Below are 22,537 nucleotides of genomic sequence, written 5' to 3'. Positions count from 1 at the left end.
TCATTATTTGTATTTCAACTCACATCTCGTGATATCTACCGAAGAGGGCCATATTTGTAGACCCTCCATTTTGTCCCTTTAGCACATGGTTTTAAATTCACTTCCAACGCTCCACAGTAGTTCTTTGATAGCCCAATACTACTCATGTAGCTTATCTTTTCTGAGCCACTTTGGAGACTTTGGTTGAGGGGTTTATCCAGCTCCACATTATGATCTTGGCTACCCTTCGAGTTAATATTAGCCTTCACTTAGGTGCACTGTAGGTTAGACTTAGTTAGGCCCACCTAGTCTCACCCTAGGTTTGTATAGACATACCCCTGCCCATTAGGCGCCACCTTAGGCACTTTTAGACTCACTTTTTATATGACATGCATGATTCACATAGTTGCATGACTTGCAGGCCCGCATAGAATTAACTATTTTATTTTATTTTATTTTATTATTTGTTTTAATTTATTTATTTATTTTATTTTACTTTATTCTTTTATATGTTGTAAGATTGCTAGCTCTTTTTTTTTGGTTTTATTCTTTTTATTTTTTTTTATATTGTTTGGCAAGAGAATTGAGGGTTATTGATCAACTCTGATCACTAAGGTACGTGCACTCAAAGAATGTAAGAAAAATATTTTTGAAGGGAAAAAGGGATTAATGTGGCTGCATAGATATGGAAAGAGGATATCCTACATAGAAAGGGAGAAACATTCTGATTTTCGAAAAATAAAGGAAATAAAAGAAAGGAAAGTGGATTTCCTTCAGCAGATTGAGTTTTAGGAGGCTGATACAAATACAAAAAATAAAAATAAAAAAAATAATAATAAAGGAAAGGGGGATTTTCCTTTCTGAACAGAGGAGTTTTCTGGAGGTTGAGGAGACACGTAAAGAAGTTGGCAGAAAGAAAGAGAAGAAGAGGATACAAAGGGAGAAAGAGGAAAAACTGATAATTCATGGCTTTCGAAGGATTTTGGGAGAAGAAGAATAGCTGGAAGCCAAGCGTTTGTAGCCAAGACTGCCTAGGTACGTTTTCAACTATTTCCTATGCTTTATCTTATTCGATTCCTGATGATTCTTTGATGGTTTTGGGCATTTATTTTGTTGATTGGGTGTGAATATTGGATGTACGAACATTGCTTGTTGCTTTCTAAGTTGTTGATAGACTAGATCTTACCCTATTCATATACTGCATCTTTGGTTTTCTTTGAGATTTATCTTCAATATGATTCAACTTCACTGTGTAACTGATTACTACTCAAAAAGTGCTATATTTATAGCTTGTAATTAACTCTTTTAAACACTTTTGAGTAGTAGTTATTACTTTTTAACTCAATTGGCATGTTAAGGACCCTTGCAATCATTTCTAATCAAATTGTGTTAAGTTTTGGTGTTTTTGGTAGTTTTTTTATCACCAAAGCAATCTAAGATGAGGGAAAGCTTTTTATAATCCATGACAAAGCAAATGGAAGCTCATTTACAAGAAGAATTCAAGCTTTGGAGCTTTGTAGTCCTTTGCCAAAAGCAAATCAAGAATGCAAGGAGGAAAAACAGAGAGAGGAATCTAACATGAAGAAATCCAAGAAGACACCAACTGTAGGACACATTTTGAGCACTTCCTGGAGTTCATTTTATACATACTATATATTTTTTTGAAGCTCGGGAAGTCAAAAGTCCAACGCTTCAAACAGTGTGTGAATCGGAGTTGAAACGAAGAAGTTATAGCCATTTGAAGACAACCACACCAAGCTGTGCGAAAATTTCGCAACTGTGAAATTGGCTTACGAAAATTTCGCAGCTGCAAAACCACCTGCAAGCACACGTGTGCCACTTCGCAAGTTTAAATTCATTTTCGCAGCTGCAAATCAAGTTGTGAAATCATCTCCCAACTGCGAATCAAGTTGCGAAATCATCTCCAAGTTGCGAAATCACCTCCAAGTTGCGAAATCACAAATTCAACTTGCGAAATGGAGACTTTCAGTTTGCAAAATTTTCGCAAGACATGTACCAACTTGCAAAATCCACCTGTGTAATCTCAGATATTTGCTACCGACTAAGTTAGATTTTTTCTCAAGATATTTTGTGTAAATTTCTATTTTCTCCTTGTAATCAGCTAAAGATATTATTGGGATATTTCTTAGAAAATATCTTCTATATATATATATATCTGAACCAATGTAAAGAAAGATATGTAATCCACGAGAGGAGGATCATAGTAAGAAATATATCTACAGAGCACTTGCTCTGCTTTTCCTTCACATTTTTTGTTTCCTCGTTATTTTTATTTCTAGTCAAACAATCTCTGAGGATGTTTCCTCAGAGGATGAGTGGCTAGGCTTTTTGTCTCTTGGAGTGAAGAAAGCCAAGTAAGGTTCTGAATGCAAAATTGGAAGTTTTATTGTTTTAGTTTTTAATGAAGAGAAAGTGTGACCCCTTAATGGTTTTTATGTTTTTAGTTAACTTAAAACGCCTTAAAATCACCTCGGCCAACACTTGGTAAGGCAAGTGGACTCAGTCCATTGAGTTACACTAGTTTATCTCTTGCGAGCCTTTAGTAGGTGGTTTAAAGGTAAGATTATCTAGAATAGCTAACACTTGATAAGTTTTTGGACTCTCAGGAGACATCCATTAGTTATCTCTTGCGAGCTTTTGACGAGTAATCCAAGGTTAAGGATCACCTTAAATGACCAATACTAGGTGAGAGGTATGAACCATTGCAAGATGCATCAGTGAGAGGGATTTAGTGTTTAAACCCATTAAGGGGAAGCATCCATACCACACCGGTTCGAGAAATAACTATATGTTAAATCCCCAATGCGATGAAAAGATTCAAGTGACCGGAACTCCCTTTTTGTATGACGAACCTGAGCTTAGTGATCTAAAACTCCAAGAAGCACTTTTCTTTGTAATTAAAATCAGTTACTATTTTTTGTTAGCTTAAAACCAACCTTTTTCAACCAAAGATTATGTTTTCTTTTAAAGCTAACCTTGAAATGAAAAAGCACCAATTCAGCTTTGAATTAATATCAGTTGTGAAGTGAAAACCCATCCCAGTGAATGATCCTAGAGTCACTATGCTATGCTAGCTGAGGCTATCCTAGTACATGGTAAAATAGGTTATAAATCTTGCTGATTACTCCCGTTTGAGGACCGAATCAAGGTACACCATTTGATTGAGCACCAATCAACAGGACATACACTAGCTGGGCACGAAATCAAATGGCGTCGTTGCCAAGGACCATTGAGAGGACAAGAATCAGCTGGTACACCAATTGGGAACCAATCAGTAACATATGAGAATCATGATTCTACCCCCTGTTTCTTTCACCTGCTTTTGGCCGTTTGATTAAAACATGAAAAGGGACCTCATTTAGTAATTTATTTGCTTACTTGGCTCCTCTTGTGTCACACCTGTTTTCTGTTTGTGTTTTTCTCTCTCTTTTCATGGAAGCCATGGGGTCAGAATTTAAAATCCATTGGGTTTGGGGAGATTGCAAGAGAAGAGTGGGGTGAGTTTCATGTGGAGGTTAAGAGGGGCTCAGTAGATTAAATGGTTACCTTTCAGAATTGGTTGGTGCCTCATTTTCATCTTTTGGTTCCACGTTGAGAAGATAGAGTATCATTGAACCAGTTCTTCCTTTGTAAACATGGGTACAAATTCACTCATCCCCCTTAAAGATCAGAAAGAAAAACAAAGTTTTTTGTAGAGGTCCCTTATGAATCTGTTTCAACAATACAGACTCAAGTGCACCTCCAGACCTCACTCACATAGTGGCCACCCTACCAAGCATCATACTCCTCCTAATGTTTTTTCCTCTTTTTGTGATCTTATACATATTAAATATGGATTTCAAAACCTTTTTCTGTAAAAAATAACTCTAGTTTTCTTTAAAAATCCTTAGGAGTTTCTAGGCATAAAATCCATATTCTAACATGCTATTTGCTGCCATTTTCTTTCCGGCACACGTTTTCACTATTTTCTTTGATTTTCTTGATTTTCCACAAGCATGAACAAACTTCATGATTCCAAATAATGTAATTCACTGAACCAATTCATGCAAAAGCAATTAGGGTTTTGGAAGGGGCCCGACATTCACAATATCCTCTTCAATATTGCTTGTTTGATATTTAATTGATTGTGTTTCCTCTTTGTGGTACATGAGAATTATTTATGTCTGTTATTGAGCTAATCATGTTTTCTATAGAGGTCTTTAGCTTGCTACCCAGATACACTTTCTCTCTCACTCACTTTCGCAAAATTCTATGAACATACATGTTATTGAAGATCATATCCATGTTTGATGTAATCCTTAGGTGCTTAAATGCATGTTGTGTACTATATTTATATACTAACTTTGATGTCTTATGATAGCGTTTGAGAGGCAGTCTAGGTACGCATCCTAACTCTCCTTTATTGTGATTTGATCTTGTTTGACACACTATTTTTTAAGTCACCTTAGTCTACCTAGGTACCCTTAATTAATCAATTAATTGCCCCATTTCCTCAACTTAGTTAGCAGAGACCTCTTTAGGGCTTAGAGAGGTGCTACCTTTTAGAGGTACCTTCCCAATAGGTAACCTGATCCCCGAACCTAGACTCGGGTTTTTCAAAGACATGCTTTTTCAAAAACTATGGAGTCATCTTTTAGGGTTTTATTTCTTGTTTTATTTTTCCTTTAAAATAAAATAAAATAAGTGGTGACTCCAACTTTTCCAAAACTAATTTTTCACCAAATAAAAGCGAGTCTTACCGATTGAGTGGGGACGCATGTGAAAAATGCAGGTCCACATGTTCATTAATTCCTAAATGGAAGATGGTGATTTTCTCCAACAGGTAGCTCACTTGAACATGAATAAAAAACAAAAGGAGCAACATTTTAACATGGTTTTGGGAAATGGAAAATGATGTTCTTTTGTAGCTAACTTGTGGACCCGCATTTTTCATGTGCGTCCCCACTCGATCGGCGAGACTCGCTTTTTATTTGTGACAAATTATTTAGTTTTGGAAAAGTTGGAGCCACCACTTATTTTATTTTTATTTTAAAGGGAAAATAAAACAAGAAAGAAAAAACCCTAAAAAGTGACTCCATAGTTTTGGAAAAAGCATGTCTTTGGGAAACCTGAGTCTAGGTCCGGGGATCAGGTTACTTATTGGGAAGGTATCTCTAGGAGGTAGCACCCCTCTAAACCCTAAAAAGGTCTCTACTAACAAAGTTAAGGGAAGTGTGGCCATTAATCAGTTAATTATGGATACCTAAGTAGGCTAGGTGATTTTGAATATTGCATGCCTAACAAGAAAACCAACCATAAGAGGGAGTCAAAGTGCGTACCTGAACGGCTTCTCAAGCACTATCATAAACATAAGAGATTAGTTTGGGAATCTATCACACAGCATGTGTCCTATCCGAGCAAATCAAGTATGTATTTGGACACCCAAGAATCACATCATGCATGGATATGGTCACTAATCACATACGTGTCCACAGAATTCTTGAAAAAAAGATGAGAAGAAGCGTACCTGGATAGCAAGCTAAAGCGCCTTTATGGGAAACAAGGTTAGCCTAATAAAAAATATGAAACAAATACATGTATATCATCAAGAGGAATAAAAAAAAAAAATCAATCAGATATCAAACAAACAATATGGAAGAAGGTATCAAGAATGTCGGGCCCCCACCAAAGCCCTAATTAATTTTGCATGAGTTGATTCTATGAATTCCATTATTTGGAATCATGAAGTTTATTCATGCTTGTTGAAAATTGAGAAAACCATGAAAATATCCAAAAATCAAATAAAATAGTGAAAACGCATGCCGGAAGGAAAAGGACAGCAAAAGTTTTGTTGAAATCTGGATTTTAAGCCTAGAAACTCCTAGAGAAGCTTAAAGAAAACTAGAGTTATTTTGACGGAAAATGGTTTTGAAATCTAGATTTAAGACGTATAAGACCACAAAAAGAAGAAAAAAAAAACATTAGAAGGAGTATGATGAGTGGCAAGGCGGCCAAGCTGTCCGGGGAATCTAAATTGTCGGCTGCGGATGCTCTCCTGGTAAGCGCTATCAGAGGATCCAGACATGTCTGACCAGGGAAGTTGAATCGCCCTCTTCTCCCATCCGGCGTCAGACGGCGGATGTGAAATATTCGAAGAAGGTGGAACGTCGGTCGGACAGAATTCCGGATGTGAGATATCCGGAGAAGGTGGAATGTTGGCGAGACAGGATTCTGGATGTGAGATATCTGGAGAAAGTGGAATGTCGGCGGACAGAATTCCGGATGTGAGATATCCGGAGAAGGTGGAACGTCGATGGACATAATTCCGGATGTGAGATATCCGGAGGAGGTAGAATGTCGGCGAACAGAATTCCGGATGTGAGATATCCGGAGGAGGTGGAATGTTGGTGGACAGAATTCCGAATGCGAGATATCCGGAGGAGGTGGAATTTCGGCGGACAGAATTCCGGATGTGAGATATCCGGAGGAGGTGGAATGCCGGCGGACAGAATTCCGGATGTGAGATATCCGGAGAAGGTGGAATGTCGACGGACAGAATTCCGGATGTGAGATATCCGGAGAAGGTGGAATGTCAACGGACAGAATTCCAGATGTGAGATATCCGGAGAAGGTGGAATGTCAGCGGACAGAATTCCGGATGTGAGATATCCGGAGGAGATGGAATGTCGGCGGACAGAATTCCGGATGTGAGATATCCGGAGAAGGTGGAATGTCGGCGAACAGAATTCCGGATGTGAGATATCCGGAGGAGGTGGAATGTCGGCGGACAGAATTCCGGATGTGAGATATCCGGAAAAGGTGGAATGTCGGCGGACAGAATTCTTCCAATTCCAAGAGTTCCAGAAATTGTTGCCTAATGGAGACAGGGTACCCCAAAAAAAAGGAAACTAGAAAAAGAAAATAAAAGAAGAAACGAACACAAAGAGAAAGAGCTCTAGAAAACAGAGTAGAGATAAGAAAAAATAAAAATATTAAAAAAAGAATAACCAAGCCAAGCCACATTCCATTGCTTTGTCAATGGGCTTGGAATGGTGAGAGAGGTACGAGCAGATTCCAGCAAACAAGTATAGCCATAGTTCTCATATAATGCACAGGAAATTAAAAAAAATAGAACCTTTCAACCCTAAATCAAAATTAGAGAACTCCAAAGAGACAAATCAACAACATTTATAGAAGCAATCAAGTACCAATGTAAACAAACATATGACCTCTATCATTCTACCCCCTAGCATCCAAACGAGACTCAAAATCCAACTAAAATTCACACATCAAAAGGATAATCGGAATCAAGAAGGGGTCTACAGTAAACATACCTGGAAACACTTCCTTCCGGTGAGAAAATCTCCACTGGTTTTTGTGTTCTCAGATTTTTCCCACTAGTCTTTTCCGTGCTTCCTTCCTCATCCCTTGAAAACTTCTCTCTCTGCCCTCTGACAATCAAAGAATCCCTCACTTTTTCTTCCTCTCTCACATATATACATCAGTCTTCCCAAAGATCCCCCCAAATCTGCTGGAGGAAAATCCCCTCATTTCTTCCTTTTTTTAAATCTACTTTCCTTTCTTATTTTCTTCCCTTTTATAACCGATTCCCCCATAGAAATAATATATGTGCTATCCTTCTAAAAACAAAATCTCATTTTTTTTCAAAATTCTGTTGATTCTCCTTCCAAATAGATGGCGGCCCATTTCCTCATGCCCAAAAGCCAAGAAATATGATTTAGAAAACTTGTCATAAGATAAAATAAAATGAAATAAACATGATAAATAAATCCATATAAGTCACACAAGTCATGTAGGCCATGCAATCATGCAACCATTTAAGAAAGTGAGTTAATGAATGAACTAAATGGCTTGGGGCCTAGTGGTGCCTAATGAACTAAGTGTCTTAAAGTGATTGGGATATTGTCTAAGTGACCTAAACATGTTTAAGAACTATCCTGAAAAAGAATGGAAAGCTTAAGCCTAAATCAAAACTGCCAAGGGTCACAATAAGGGGCTAGGCAATCCCTCAACCAGAGTCTCCGAGGTGGCTCAAAAAAGGTGAGTAACGTGAGTAGCTATAGGCCACCAAGGAACTACTGTAAAGTATCGAACTAGTATCTAATAGGACATGTGCTAGGAGGACAAAATTGAGGGTCTACATAACTATATATACTAGGTGGTATCTAACCATTTCATCATCAAATTACCTACGACAGGAAATCACTTGAGCCTTAATGAAGAATTGCATGTTATACTATGCAACTTATAGAAATACTTTTCCGTTGTGGGCTCTTGCATAGTATGTAAGTGGGTGCCATTGTCTTAAGGCTGGTTGCATTGCCATGCCGTCAAATTAAGCATTTGTAGGATAAAAGCTCAGATAATGTTGAGTAACGTCGAGGCCTTTGAGTAATGTCAAGTAAATGAAAGGTTTATCTATGCTACAGTCAAGTAATTTGAAGAATAGTTTGTGCAAGAGAATAAAACAATAGCAGACCCTTATTAAATTAACATTGTTGTGTAGAATATATATACAAAAATGGGTAGAAAATGAAAGACAAGTAAACCACTTCTGCTTAAGTTTAGCTAATCAATTGAGTCGTGCTGATACAAATGGAAAGAAAAAATCTTCTCTTATTTTATAAGCGAAACAACAGCTAAATGATTATGTGAAAATAATCTAGCCATTGGCTCCTTCAATGAATATTCTGGTAGAGGGAAGATCCATTGGAATAGCCTTGTCGTGGACCTACATTTTTCATGTGCGTCCTCTCTTGATGATGACTCATTTTTTGAGTGAAAATTTGATTTTTTTTTTTTTTAAGGTAGAGTCGCCTCTTATTTTATTTTTAAAAAAATAGAAAACAAAATAAGAAATAAAACCCTAAGAGTGACTCTTTATTTGAAAAAACATGTCTTTGAAAACCCCAGTCTAAGTTCAAGAGTCAAGTTACCTATTGGGAATGTATCATAAGATAGCACCCCTCTAAGGTCTAAATAAAGGTCTCTACTAATGAGTTAAACAACTATAGCAATTGATTTTTAAATTAGTGGATACCAAAGAAATAAGTAATACACAATCAAGACAATGGTGAAATCATAACTTGCATCACTCAAATGAACCATGCATTAAAAAAATCAAACAAAGGAGAGGAACATACCTTAATAACATGTATAGTGCTTTCATAAAATCAATAAGGGTTAGCTCACAAGCAATAAAAATCTATCATCATACATAATGCATTCACTACTCTAGTAAAGGAATAAAATAAATAAATAATAAATAAAAAAACAAGTAAATATTAACATGTAAATTCAATACACTTTTAGTATGCATACAATTTTAAAATGAGTTTAATTAAAATATGCAGTAACAGTTTATGGTGCAAAACAAAATTCACTCATCATATACAATATGTCTACAATATATAACAATGGTCCAAAAGATTTTAAAATGTGCAAAAAATGGTGAAAATAACAAATCATCCAAAATACTCAGCATTGGGTTAGAACATAGACGTTCTTAAAATAAATCATAAATAAATACCTAGATGTGTTATTGCATGATGAAAAAAAAAATGGATAACATCTTCAATGTGTCTAGATTGCAATACAAAATCCCAAACATTTAATTACATGTCAATCAATACCAAATTAATTCACATCAAGGACATTTTACAGAATAATCGGTATGCATCTAGAACAATGACACTTTCAAAATATATCCTAAAAAAATATCTAGATATGGAATTTCACCATGAAAAAACTTGGACAATATCTCTTATGTGTCTAGATTACAACCCATAGGCTAAATCATCAAATCGTATCTTGTTTAATACTTGATTTTATCACGAATATATTGATAAAAAAAACAAAGCAAAATCCTATAGCATAAAAAGACTAATTTAATTAACCTATCTATAAGCATAATAAAATCATGAGAAAAAAATTGTACAATACCTTCAATATATCTAACTTACATAAAAATAACAACATGACTTAATCATAAAATGTGAATTTTTAAATTAAGCCAAACTTTCCTTCACTACAAAAAGGGTTAATGCAGTAGGTGGAGGAAAAAGAATTTTTTGTTATACTTGGAGAATCAATTTTCAACAAATTAGGGTCCTAAAATTAAATTCAAGAATTTAAATTAATGGAAAAATATCAAAACAAATTAAAGAGATCATGAAATGATTTAATTTTAAAAAACAATTTCCGATGTCCGAAATAGAGTGAAAAAATGGACCTATTGAAAAATTGGTTTATATCTCTTAATTGAAAAATGATTTTAGACTCAAACAAAATTCTATCAATATATTTGGGAAGTCTACAACATCATGTAATCATAAGAAAAATTTTAGAGAGACATTAAATAGCCTGATTCAATTTTTTAATTACAGAGGTTCAATAATTCTAACAAAACGACAGCCACCTGCTGGTAATGCAATCACCATCCTTATATCAGAGGCTCCGTAAAGGTAAGACAAGCTTTTCTTTGAAATAAAATATATCAATAAAAAATTCCACAAACTTGGTGGGGGTTGGTGAAAAAATCCATAAAATACTTGAAGTGGGTGAAAAATGAATTAATAGAAGTGATGGGGGTTGGTGACTGACTTGGTGTTGTGCTTCTATATGAATGAGTGATTCCCACCTGGAACTCGCCATTCCAAGTTTCCGAAGTTTCTCTCTTCTCTGCCCACCCAGCACCTATCTCTCTGTCCTTGGTCTGTATCATTTTAACTTAATTTTACTGCAAAGAAAAGCTTGTTTTACCTTTCTGGTGATTGCATGATCAACAGGTGTTTTCGGAAGGGAGACACACATTTGTAAACTTAGATATATATAGAGATATATCTCGTCAGTTTGGTGAGTTTGAAAATGTGGAGGCTCAAGGTTGCAGATGGAGGCAATGATCCCTACATCTACACCACCAACAACTTCGTGGGAAGACAGATATGGGAGTTTGATCCTGACTATGGAACCCCAGAAGAGAAAGCTGAGGTCGAAGCAGCTCGTGAAAATTTCTGGAAAAACCGGTTTCAGGTTAAGCCCAGCAGCGACCTCCTTTGGCGGATGCAGGTGATTTGATCCCATCTATCTCAAGTCTTGATATCACAACAGATCTTGATCTGTCATCTGCGTCCTAGATTGCAGTTTTTCACTGACTATACGTGTCTTGCATGCATACATACTTGTTGTTTTACGTAGTCTAGCTACATAGCTTTTCTTGTTTTGTTTCCATTTATTTGATTATGGGTGATGATTTCTATGAAAAAAGGAACCCAAAAAATCGCAAGATATGGGGCCCTCTTTAGAATCATGTTTTCACCACCAAACAACCATAATCTCTCACTCTCTCTCCCTCTTACATGTGCAGCTTCTATTTTCAGGCTTGCATGCGAACTTGATAAATTGGGAAAAGAAACATGTATTGAAACCACTTGACTTCAAACATGTATTTTCAGGCCACCATATGACGTTCACCTCCCACCAAATGAGGTTAATTATGATATCATGAAGTACAAAAGAAAAAATATATTGGGGATACTACCATTGGGTGATTTTGGGCCTTCCCACCCCAAAAATTAACTTAAAGGGTGAGATTTTCCCCTCACAGTACTGATAAGGAGTCACCCAATTCCTTCTTTAAAAGATATGGAAAACCCAACAATATTCCCCTCATACACCAAGCCCTAGGTTAAGAGACCATCGACCAAATTATCGGATAATGAGAAGTGAGACCAATTCCAAAACCAAGTTTTGATACCATATTGAACAACTAATTTCCTAAAAGGTTGAGTTTGTAGGATTTGAACCCAAAATATATATTATGTGCTTTAACAATTGTTAACTCTATCTTGATTCTCTTAGCTTGGGACAATTATATAAATAGATGCTTACTATTGAGGTTAATTTGCCTTTTCTTTTCTTTTCTTTTGAGCTTGTTGAGACACCATCAACCAGATTGTTGGACAATGAGAGGGTAAGACCCATTCCAAAATCGAGTTTTGATACCATGTTGAACAACTAATTTCCTAAAAGGTTAAGTTTGTAGTATTTGGACCTAAAATATATATTATGTGTTTTAACAATTGTAACTCTATCTTGGTTCTCTTAGCTTGGAACAATTGTATAAATAGATGCTTACTTTTGAGGTTAATTTACCTTTCATTTGGTTATTATATATTGTGTTTTAATTTACCTTTTAATTTCCTAAAAGGTTAACTCTATCTTGGTTCTTTTAAACTTGTTCTTCACTAACTCGCATTTCATTTGGCCAAAAAAAAAAAAAAAACTACAGTTTTTGAGAGAGAAAAATTTCAAACAAACAATACCACAAGTGAAGTTTGGGGATGGTTTTGCAAAAGAGACAGCCACAACAGCAGTGAGAAGGGGTGCACATTTCTTTTCAGCCTTGCAGGCAAGTGATGGCCATTGGCCTGCTGAACATTCCGGCCCCTTGTTTTTCCTTCCTCCCCTGGTGGGTCTACTTAACATCTTCTCACCCTCCTTAAAATCATGTATATAGACCATTTTAATAGCCATTCTCAATGGAATAATTTCATGGAAAATGCAGGTTATGTGTCTATACATTACAGGGCATCTTGACACTGTATTCCCTGGAGAATATCGTAAAGAAATTCTTCGCTACCTATACTGTCATCAGGTATATATATTTTGAACCTAGTCATCATCCTAACATCATAAATGAGCTTGGGGCTTTGAAGTATGAAAATGGCTTATGTACAATGCAGAATGAAGATGGTGGGTGGGGATTGCATATTGAGGAACACAGCAACATGTTTTGTACAACACTCAGCTACATTTGTATGCGTATCCTTGGAGAAGGGCGTGATGGTGGTAGAGACAATGCTTGTGCAAGAGGGCGTAAATGGATCCTAGATCGTGGTGGAGTGACATCCATTCCCACTTGGGGAAAGATTTGGCTTTCAGTATGGCCATTTCAAACACAAGTTCACATTCATCCTATACAATGCATTCTTGTGTGATGGACTGAATCTTATATGATATTGTTTCTTTCGTGTAGATTTTTGGCTTGTTTGACTGGTTAGGAAGCAACCCAATGCCCCCAGAGTTTTCGCTCTTCCCCTCTCATCTTCCTATGAATCCAGGTTTGTGGTGTAGCAATCTACTCAAGTGCTTGAATTTAACATTTACTTCTGCACTTAATGTATTTTACATCCTAAGGCCATCTTGCATAAAACTTGGAATTGGTCACACTGACTCAAAATGCTAAGCCCAAAGTTGTGTAACTTCAGCCTTATACAAATATAAAATCACGCATGAATACTTACAATTCAACCTGGGGATGGTTTATTAGTCTTAAGAAATGCCATTCCCATGTCTACTTTGGTTTAGCTTACACTTTCCTATCTTTGGTCTAGCTTCTTATAATTTGAGACGATAAATGCAGCAAAAATTTGGTGCTACAGTCGGTTGATTTTCATGCCCATGTCATACCTATATGGTAAACGATTCGTTGGCCCAATCACGCGTCTTGTTCTAGAACTGAGAGAAGAGCTCTTCCTTCAACCATATAATGAAATCAACTGGAAGAAAGTACGGCATCTTTGTGCAAAAGTAAGTTTTGATTTTGTATGGAACACTTTTCCTTTTCCGATGAATATGCTACGCATGCATGAAACACACTTTCAAAATTGTTTATTGCAGGAGGATCTCTACTACCCTCATCCCCTAATACAAGATATGATGTGGGATAGTTTGTACATATGTACCAAGCCTCTTCTTACTCGTTGGCCCTTCAACAAGTTGAGAAAGAAGGCTCTTGAAGTAACAATGAAACACATCCATTATGAAGATGAAAACAGTCGATACATTACCATTGGATGTGTGGAGAAGGTAATTTTTCTGCAATGGATAATGTCTATTCAGACAGTATATCTCTTCTTTGGGGTGCTAATATGGCTTAAATTGAACAGGTGTTGTGTATGCTTTCATGTTGGGTTGAAGATCCAAACGAGGATTATTTCAAGAAGCACCTTGCTAGGATTCCAGATTATATATGGGCTGGAGAAGATGGAATAAAGATGCAGGTCAGAAAACAAGTTCAATCACTAATCTCCCAAACAGTGGTAGAAAAAATAGATAATATCCAGTCATCTTTTTCTTAAAATTTTTCAAGTACGCAATTGGTTTGAAGCTATGCTTTTGTCCCTTTCCTTCCTAATTGGTTTTGAAATTGTCGATTGTTGCAGACCTTTGGTAGTTGATTACTACCAAAAAGTGCTATTTTGTAGACCTAATTATAATGGTTTTAAGCACCTTTGAGTAGTAATCATATTCATTTAACCCAATTAATTCATTAAGGTCCTTAGTAATTGGTTTTAACCATTTTGTGGCAAGTTTACATGTTTATATCAGCTTATGAATCAATTCAAGCATGCCAAATGATGGAGGAGCTACTTAAACAAGCCAACCAAAGAAGAAAAGCAAAGAAAAGCAAAAGAGAAGCAAAGAAAAGCAAGGAGGAAAACAGAGGACAGTAGCTGCAATCTTCTTTGGCACTTTTGGAGCACTTTCCGAAGTCCATTTTTTACATGCTATATATCATTTCAAAGCTCAAGAAGTCAAGAATCCAACGCTTCAAACCGTGTATGATTTGGAGCTGAAACGAGGAAGTTTTGACCTTCGGAAGAAAACTGCTCCAGGTATGCGAAAATTTCGCACACCTCCTGAATGGTGTGCGAATTTCGCACACCCCCTTTGAGGTGTGCGAAATTCGCACACCCCTCCCCTGTTTTGCCGACTCCACACGAGATCTTTTCTTTTAGATATTTTTGTATAAATTTCCATTCTTCTCCTTGTAATCCACCAATCATAAGATTTCTTAGCTAGGAAGGTTGGAAAAACTTCTCTATATAAACTCCTTTGCATCCGTTGATGGAAGATATGTAATATTATGATATAATTATATAGAATGCACGCACAGAGCCTTGCTCTGTTTTTCTTTCTCTTCTCTTTCTTATTTTCTTAGTAGCCAAACATCCTTGGTGGATGAAATCCCCAAGGATGAGAGGCTAACCTTTTAAGTTTCTCAAAGTATGGATGTTATGTGATGGCTTGGATGCATTTCCCATGGAAATTTCTCACGCCCGGAAGGTAAGGTAGTCGTTTTTCATTAATGGTTCATTAATGCAAAGTTTAGTTTTTATTTCCATTGGACAACTTCCAATGGCCAATACTTGATAAGCTTTTGGATTTCTATCCATTAGTTATCTCCTACGAGCTATTGGAAGGTGAGGTTTTCAATTCCAAGTTTTGCATTAATCCATTAGAACCAATTTCAATGGCCATTGAAAGGTGAGTTTATCACTTGGAATGACTTTGAGTTGCCAATATTTGGTAAGCTTTTGGCTTTAGACCATTAGTTATCTCTTACGAGCCATTCAAAGGAAGTCTAAAGTGAATAATCATTGATGAAATTCACTACCATCTGTTTTGCCATTTTAAAGGATTAAAACTTGATTTGCTAAATCCATACCGGTTCGAAAAGCAAGCATCACCATAGTTGCAACCCCAACGCGAGGAGCCTATCCTGAGATTTCCAATTTGCATAAGAGCCAGAGCATAGCTATCCTATCTTTGAGAAACTTGTTTTTACACCCTTTCATTTTAGTCTTTAATGTTAGCTTAAATTAGTTTAAATCTTTCTAAAACATTTACATCTTCTTTTAAAGCTAACATCCATAAGAAAATCACCTATTTTCCTAATTTGAATATCACTTGTGTTTGCGAAAACCCTTCCCAGTGAACGATCCTAGAACCACTATGCTATAGTAGCTTGGCTACTTTAGTAATAGTATCTAAGGTATAAATTTTGTTGATACGCCTTTAAAGCTAAGCTACCATGAGTCGCATCAGTAGTCAAGAGTGGGACACTAGTCTTGCCCTTCAAGCACTGCTAGCTTGCAATATGACCAATGAAATTGGACCTACGCTAAAGAAAGGCCATGAATTCCTAAAGGAATCTCAGGTTTGATCTTGAATTCCATTGTTTATGGCTTTACTTCAACCAGAATCTACTTTGGTTTCTCATGGTCCATTTACTTCGTATTGCTTGAAATCTTGAAGGTCAAGGACAATCCTTCTAGTGACTTTAAAAGCATGTACCGCCACATTTCCAAAGGATCGTGGACATTCTCAGATAAGGATCATGGTTGGCAAGTTTTTGATTGCACTGCAGAAGGTTTGAAGGTAACTCTTTCTGCTCAAACACTTCAATTGAGTCAGGGCTTGCAAATTAACTAAAGTCACTTGGTTTCTCACTAAAGTCCCCTCTCTGTTACAGTGTTGTCTCCTCTTTTCAATGATGGCACCAGAAATTGTTGGTATGAAGATCGAACCTGGACGACTATTTGATTCTGTCAACATCCTGCTTTCCCTACAGGTGAGAACCATCTTCCTTGGGCCATTTGCATGGTTTCCCCCATCACAAAACAAGTCATAACTTCTTAGTAGCAATAACCCCTCTTTTCGAAACCACTGTAGAGTGAAAATGGTGGTATAGTAGGCTGGGAGCCTGCAGGAGCTTCAGAATGGTTGGAGGTAAATTACTTCAACATGTTTAAATAACTTCAATGTTTCCGTTTTCTCTCTCTCTCTCTCTCTCTCTCTCTCTCTGTATTCTTTGAATCTAAATCAATGCCAATCCCTTCTCTTTTCAGCTGCTCAACCCCAGTGAAATGTTTGAAGACCTTGTCATCGAGCATGAGTAAGATTCTTGATAATAGACCTTCTTTTCTAACTCTACTAGATTTAACTTCCTTGGAGACTAACAAAACGATGATCCAGGTATGTTGAGTGCACTGCATCAGCAATTCAGGCTCTAGTTTTGTTTAAGAAGTTATACCCCGAACACAGGACGGAGGAGATAGACAATTTCATCACAAATGCTACCAAGTACATTGAAGACCAACAAATGCCTGATGGCTCATGGTTTGTTTCTCAAATCCACTATTACTATTTCACTGGGGAAATATTTTTTTATATATGCAGTGCAGATCCATTTAAACAAAGAAGCATTTCACCAGGTGTGGCAAGTGGGGAGTATGTTTCATCTATAGCTCATGGTGGGCACTTGGGGGCCTAGCAGCTGCTGGCAAGACTTACCACAACTGTCTTGCTATTGGTAGAGCTGTTGAGTTTCTACTCAAATCACAAAGAGATGATGGTGGTTGGGGAGAGAGCTATATTTCTTGCCGGGACAAGGTAATTTTTACATGCCACCCACTGCTCTCTGTTTTCTGATAGAAACGTGGACAAAAAAAAAAGTAATCCTTGTGCTTGGTGATACAGAAATATACACCTCTTGAAGGAAACAAGTCAAATCTGGTACAAACTGGGTGGGCTCTGATGGGGCTGCTTTCTTCTGGGCAGGTTATTTTATACAGTTTCATCATCACTAAGCTTAACTTGGTCTTCTACATTATTTTCACAATATGGCTTCTCCCCAAACATCTGAGTCTAATCTTTCCTTTCTAACAGGCTGAGAGAGACCCAACACCTCTTCACAGGGCTGCAAAGTTGTTGATTAATTCCCAAATGGAAGATGGTGATTTTCCCCAACAGGTAGCACACTTGAACATGAATTAAAAACAAAAGGAATAACATTTTAACATGGTTTTGTGAAATGGAAAATGATGTTCTTTCGTAGCTGACTATATATACTGGGTGGTAGTCTAACCATTTGATCATCAATTATCTATGGCAGGAAATCACTGGAGCCTTCATGAATAACTGCATGTTACACTGCAGATTATAGGAATATTTTTCCATTGTGGGCTCTTGCAGAGTATGTAAGTGGGTGCCATTGCCTGAAGGCTGGTTGCATTGCCATGCCATTGAAGCATCTGTAGGAGAAAAGCTCAAATAATGTTGAGCAATGTCAAGCCCTTTGAACATTGTTAAGCAAATGACAAGTTTATCTATGCCATTGTAAAGTATTTTGAAGAATAGTTTGTGCAAGAGAATAAAACAATAGCAGGACCTTATTAAATTAACGTTGATGTGCAAAATATATATAGAAAGATGGGTAGAAAATGGAAGATAAGTCAACAAATTTAGCTTAAGTTTTAGCTAATCAATTGAGTCGTGCTGATACAAATGGAAGGAATAAATTCTTTCCTATTTTATAAGCCAACTCAAATATCAGTTGATGTACTATGCCATTGGTGTTCTCATAATCAACATTGCATCTGCATGTCACTGGTGGTACTCAGCATAAGACAACAGTACAGAAGGCTTTCTAAAATATCTACCTATGGCTCCAAGCCTGTTCACTTTTTGGTGAATATTAAAGAACCAATGCTGCCAAGAGGAATTCATCCATAAACATCGAAAGGTCTTGCTTCTTTGATAAAGCAAGCTTCCTGGATCAGCTAAACAAGATGCAACTGAGTGTCACAATAAATACAAGTAACAGATCAAAGAATTTAAGTGAAATGTGTCTCTAAGCAGTGCCTGGATCAAGCCTAGGCTAGGTTGTGGCCCCAGTTTCCGAGTGGTCAACCTATACTGTTAAGATTGAGGCCTAAAAAACTCTCCATAGGGCAGCCATTTGAATACTAATTCCAATACTGTGCTGTAATTCCATCTGAAGCCATGTGACAATGTCACTCCTCGATATAGTGAGGTCAGAGGCAGGGAGACTAAGGGCAGTGGTTGGCACAAGCCTCCCTCTCCTCGATAAGGGCAAAAGGTACTTATAGTGAGCAGTACGGAATGAACCGATGCTGAACGTGTAGGAAAATCAGCTTCTTCAATAGAATAGCTGCGGAATCGTGCAAAGAGTCATTCTGTCTTGATGGCAGCTATCAAGCTCAGTTGCTTCCCCTTTGGGATATAGAGACTTTGAATCAAGGACGCTCAAGCCCTTTCCCTTTGGTCTCGCTATTTCATTTCTGGTTAAGTAATTTTTATTGTGTCAAACACAAAAAATTATGCATGTCAATTTTCATTTGAAAGTGGTTTCCAAACCCATCTTTAGCTCATTTTAATGCCAAGAGTCAGAGGTTTCCTATTATTGTCAAACACCGACCCATGTCATTTTCCTCTCCATACAGCTCCTAAGCTAATCAATTATAGAGAATGGGAAAAGTGGACCAAATTTACATGATTATTATTGTAGCAAATGATTGATGTGTAAAAGTTTCCACATTCATGTAAATTGAAAAATTAAGAGAGAAATTGAAGAGCACTGTAGTGCCAAAATCACTACTTAGTAACAAAAGAGCCCTATTGTGCTTCATGAGATATGGATCACAAAGCCATATCTCGAGGAGCTCCAAATTTTACAGAGTTCTCCGCAGTATACCTGGAAGGGAAGACAACATTTTAGTCTAATTTTATCCAATGCTCAAGTAGATCTCAAATAATACCCCACAAAACTAAATACTACTGCTACCAACAGACTCAGTGTGGGTGAAGTAATGCATTAGATAAAGGAACGGTTTAATGCATCTTCAAAAAGTACCTTGTTGAAACTAAATATGAAAACGGGCCTCTGAGAAGCTAACAAAGCATGGATTTGGCGGATGGTGAGAACAAAAAAAAAAAAAAAAAAGAGGGGAAGGAGGATTGAACATATGTGGCCATCCATTTGCTATTTCCACCTTTGTCATAGTACAATCTTCCCAAGAGAGTGGCTATGGATTGGCCAGCAGGAAAAAAGAGGATGTAGATAGCCGCTCGAAGACACCACTTGTAGTGTATGAGTTTAGGAAGGCTTGGTTGATTACTACTGACTGTTGCATCCCTCTGTGAGCTTCTTTCTCTATTTTCAGCTGGTTTAAAACACAAAAATGATTGAAGATATTCAATCAATTAAACAGATCAGCAGGAGCAACAGAAACTAACCTACATTTTCAACAGTTTACTGATTTTGAAAAGAAAAGAAAAAAAAAGGACCTACATTTTCAGTTCAACAAGAGGTGTCTATGGTAGATGTGAGTCATTAGTGTCCCAATTTATTACATTCTTTCAAGTTTTAGTCTACCAAAAGTGATTTTGTGACGTTAAATGTCAAGATAATTTAGTTTGGTAGTCAAAAGTAGCTCATACACGTTTTTTCTTATTTGGGTTTAGTCAAAATTTCCTAATTTTGTTAAAAATTCCCATTTTATTTCTAGTTTGAGTTATTAGGAATCTCAAGAAAGGTTGTTAAACTGGAAATGTTCAGAAATTTCCTACAAACTTACTCGAGTCTAATATTTGTGAGTCTTGTTATAAGGTTTTCAAATCTAGAAAGCCTTCAAAGTCTATAAATATGCGCCTCAGGTGTAAAATCAATATTAGAGTTTGATTAGTCAACATGTCTAAGCTTAGTTCATGTAGAAGCATGAATCCATGGTTTCGTCTTCCTTTTTTCTACACTTCTACATTTTATTAAATTCGGGAATCACTACATTTTCAGTTTAAACTTTAAAAGCAATCATCTTGTTTCTCTAACCCATACCCTATGATCACAACCCTGAACTGCTTTTGACCTTCGGGCTATTTTTGCAAACGCCCAATTCCAAGATCTAACTCTCCCAAACACTATATGGAGTCACATGATGGTAGAGACAAAGGAAGTGCAGTTACACATGAATTATAATCAACCAAATCCTCTTTAAACCCAAATAAGTTTGACATTGATTCTGTTTTTTTTTTCTGATAATGCCTCTCTCCTAAAAATTATTATTCATTTCTTAGTTAACAATTGATCAACAACGTAGATTCATTTCACAACCTTGAAATTTGCCTTGGTTGTTGAGACCTTGGCACACTTCGTTAATTGTGTGAGTGATACCTGGTCTAGTGAATGTCAAATATGGGAGAGTACCAACCAAGGTGTGATGTTAACTTCAATTCCTAAGAAATATTTCAACTGGCCAAGGTCCTTTAGAGCAAATTTGGAGCTAAGAGTGATAATAATCCATTGGATTATAGCAAGGGTTTCTATCTATTATAATAACATCATCCACATAAATTAAGATTAGAATAATTAAAGAACTTATGTGGATTCAAGAAGATATCAAGATCGATTTTGGTATGGAATCCAAGTATACTTTGGAAGAAAAAGACAAGTAGTTAAAATGGAAAGATGCTAGTCAAGTGGCTCAAGAAAGATTAATAGACTTGAGCTAAATAAAACTTTATATTTAATATTTGTTCTTCATAGTAGATGTTTTTTTAATCACTTGTAGGCCCCAAGTATTTTATCTCTTCTTTAGTTAATTTCCTTATATTTATCTTATATTAATAAAATTATATTGTTTTAATTAGTATATTAGAGGAGAATTTGAGTTGAAATATGCTTAATTAATCTTTGAAATGGTTTGAAATAATTTTCAGTGAAGGATATTTACGTTTGTGAATTATGTAGTTGAAAGTTAATGTAATTCTTAATCAAGGAGTATTGTTATTTATATGTAAGTTATGTTGATTTACTTGTTGAAAGAGTGTGGATGCATTCCTTCTTGCATGTGGTTTGGCTTATTTGCTAAAAAGAACAAAACAAAAAAAATTGTAAATGGTGAAAAATGCTTTAGAGGACGGAGAATCATTCTTAGAAGACTTGTTCAACTTGATGAAAAACGCCTATTCCTCCCAAAGTGTAATCTATAGTTGAAATTCATCCACAAACCATATATAAGCTATCAATATATTTTTTTCCTTATAACTCATCCAATCTTAATGAAATTAAGATGAATTTTGGTAGATTCATTCAAAAATGAAAAGAACGTAAAACTTGTAAAATTTGGATTAAAAATGAATTTAGTGCAATTTTTCAAAATGTAACTCCTTATAATACAAGAAAATCAAAATAAATAAATATAATTAATTTAATGAAATTTCTTTAATTATGATTCTAAAATATAAATCAAGCTCGTCTAAGTACCCATTAAATCTAACAATTTCAATTAAAATTTAATATTCTTCCCTAAATTGGGAATTTGTTGTACAATTGAACACACATTTCAATCATAATTGATTCGTAAGTCATAACTTTGAATAATTAAACACACATTTCAATCATAATCATAATTCTTAAGTCATAACTTTTTGTAAATTTAACGATGCACCACAAAAAAAGCACATCTTAGAAAATTTAACTTGGATGAATTTTTTAATATTTTCTTTGCATTTTAATAGTTGTTAAATGTTTTATCTTAATTATATAAAATAAGTACAAATAAATTATTATATTTTGAGATATTTGAAAATATGTCAAAACTTCATTTTTTTTCTTCAAATTATTAGTTTTCAAGCATCTTTTATTAAATATATCAAATAAGAAGAAACATAAAATAGAAAACAATTTTCCATTTTTGAAGACAAAAATATAGTGTTTTCCAAGAACATTTTAAATTGTTTTTAGTTGTTTTTTAAAACGGATTTTCAAAATACTTCCAAAACAGAAATGAAGTCATTTGGGCTCCAATAGAAACCCAAAAAGAAAAGATAACCAACATAGGTCCATGAAAGCATTCAGGCCGGGTGGTGTAAGGAGAAGCCCACCAACACA

At 36.0% G+C, this 22,537-nt stretch overlaps 1 pseudogene; it reads left to right on the top strand.

Moving 5' to 3' along the window:
* The first annotated feature begins 520 nt into the window (after window positions 1-520).
* LOC117922034 lies at window positions 521-18,070 on the top strand (annotated as a pseudogene).
* The last annotated feature ends 4,467 nt before the right edge of the window (window positions 18,071-22,537 follow it).

This window comes from Vitis riparia, chromosome 9, assembly GCF_004353265.1.
Source record: "Vitis riparia cultivar Riparia Gloire de Montpellier isolate 1030 chromosome 9, EGFV_Vit.rip_1.0, whole genome shotgun sequence".
Lineage (NCBI taxonomy): Eukaryota > Viridiplantae > Streptophyta > Magnoliopsida > Vitales > Vitaceae > Vitis > Vitis riparia.
Note: the sequence above shows the minus strand (reverse complement) of the source record. Positions and strands in the feature narration are given on the sequence as shown.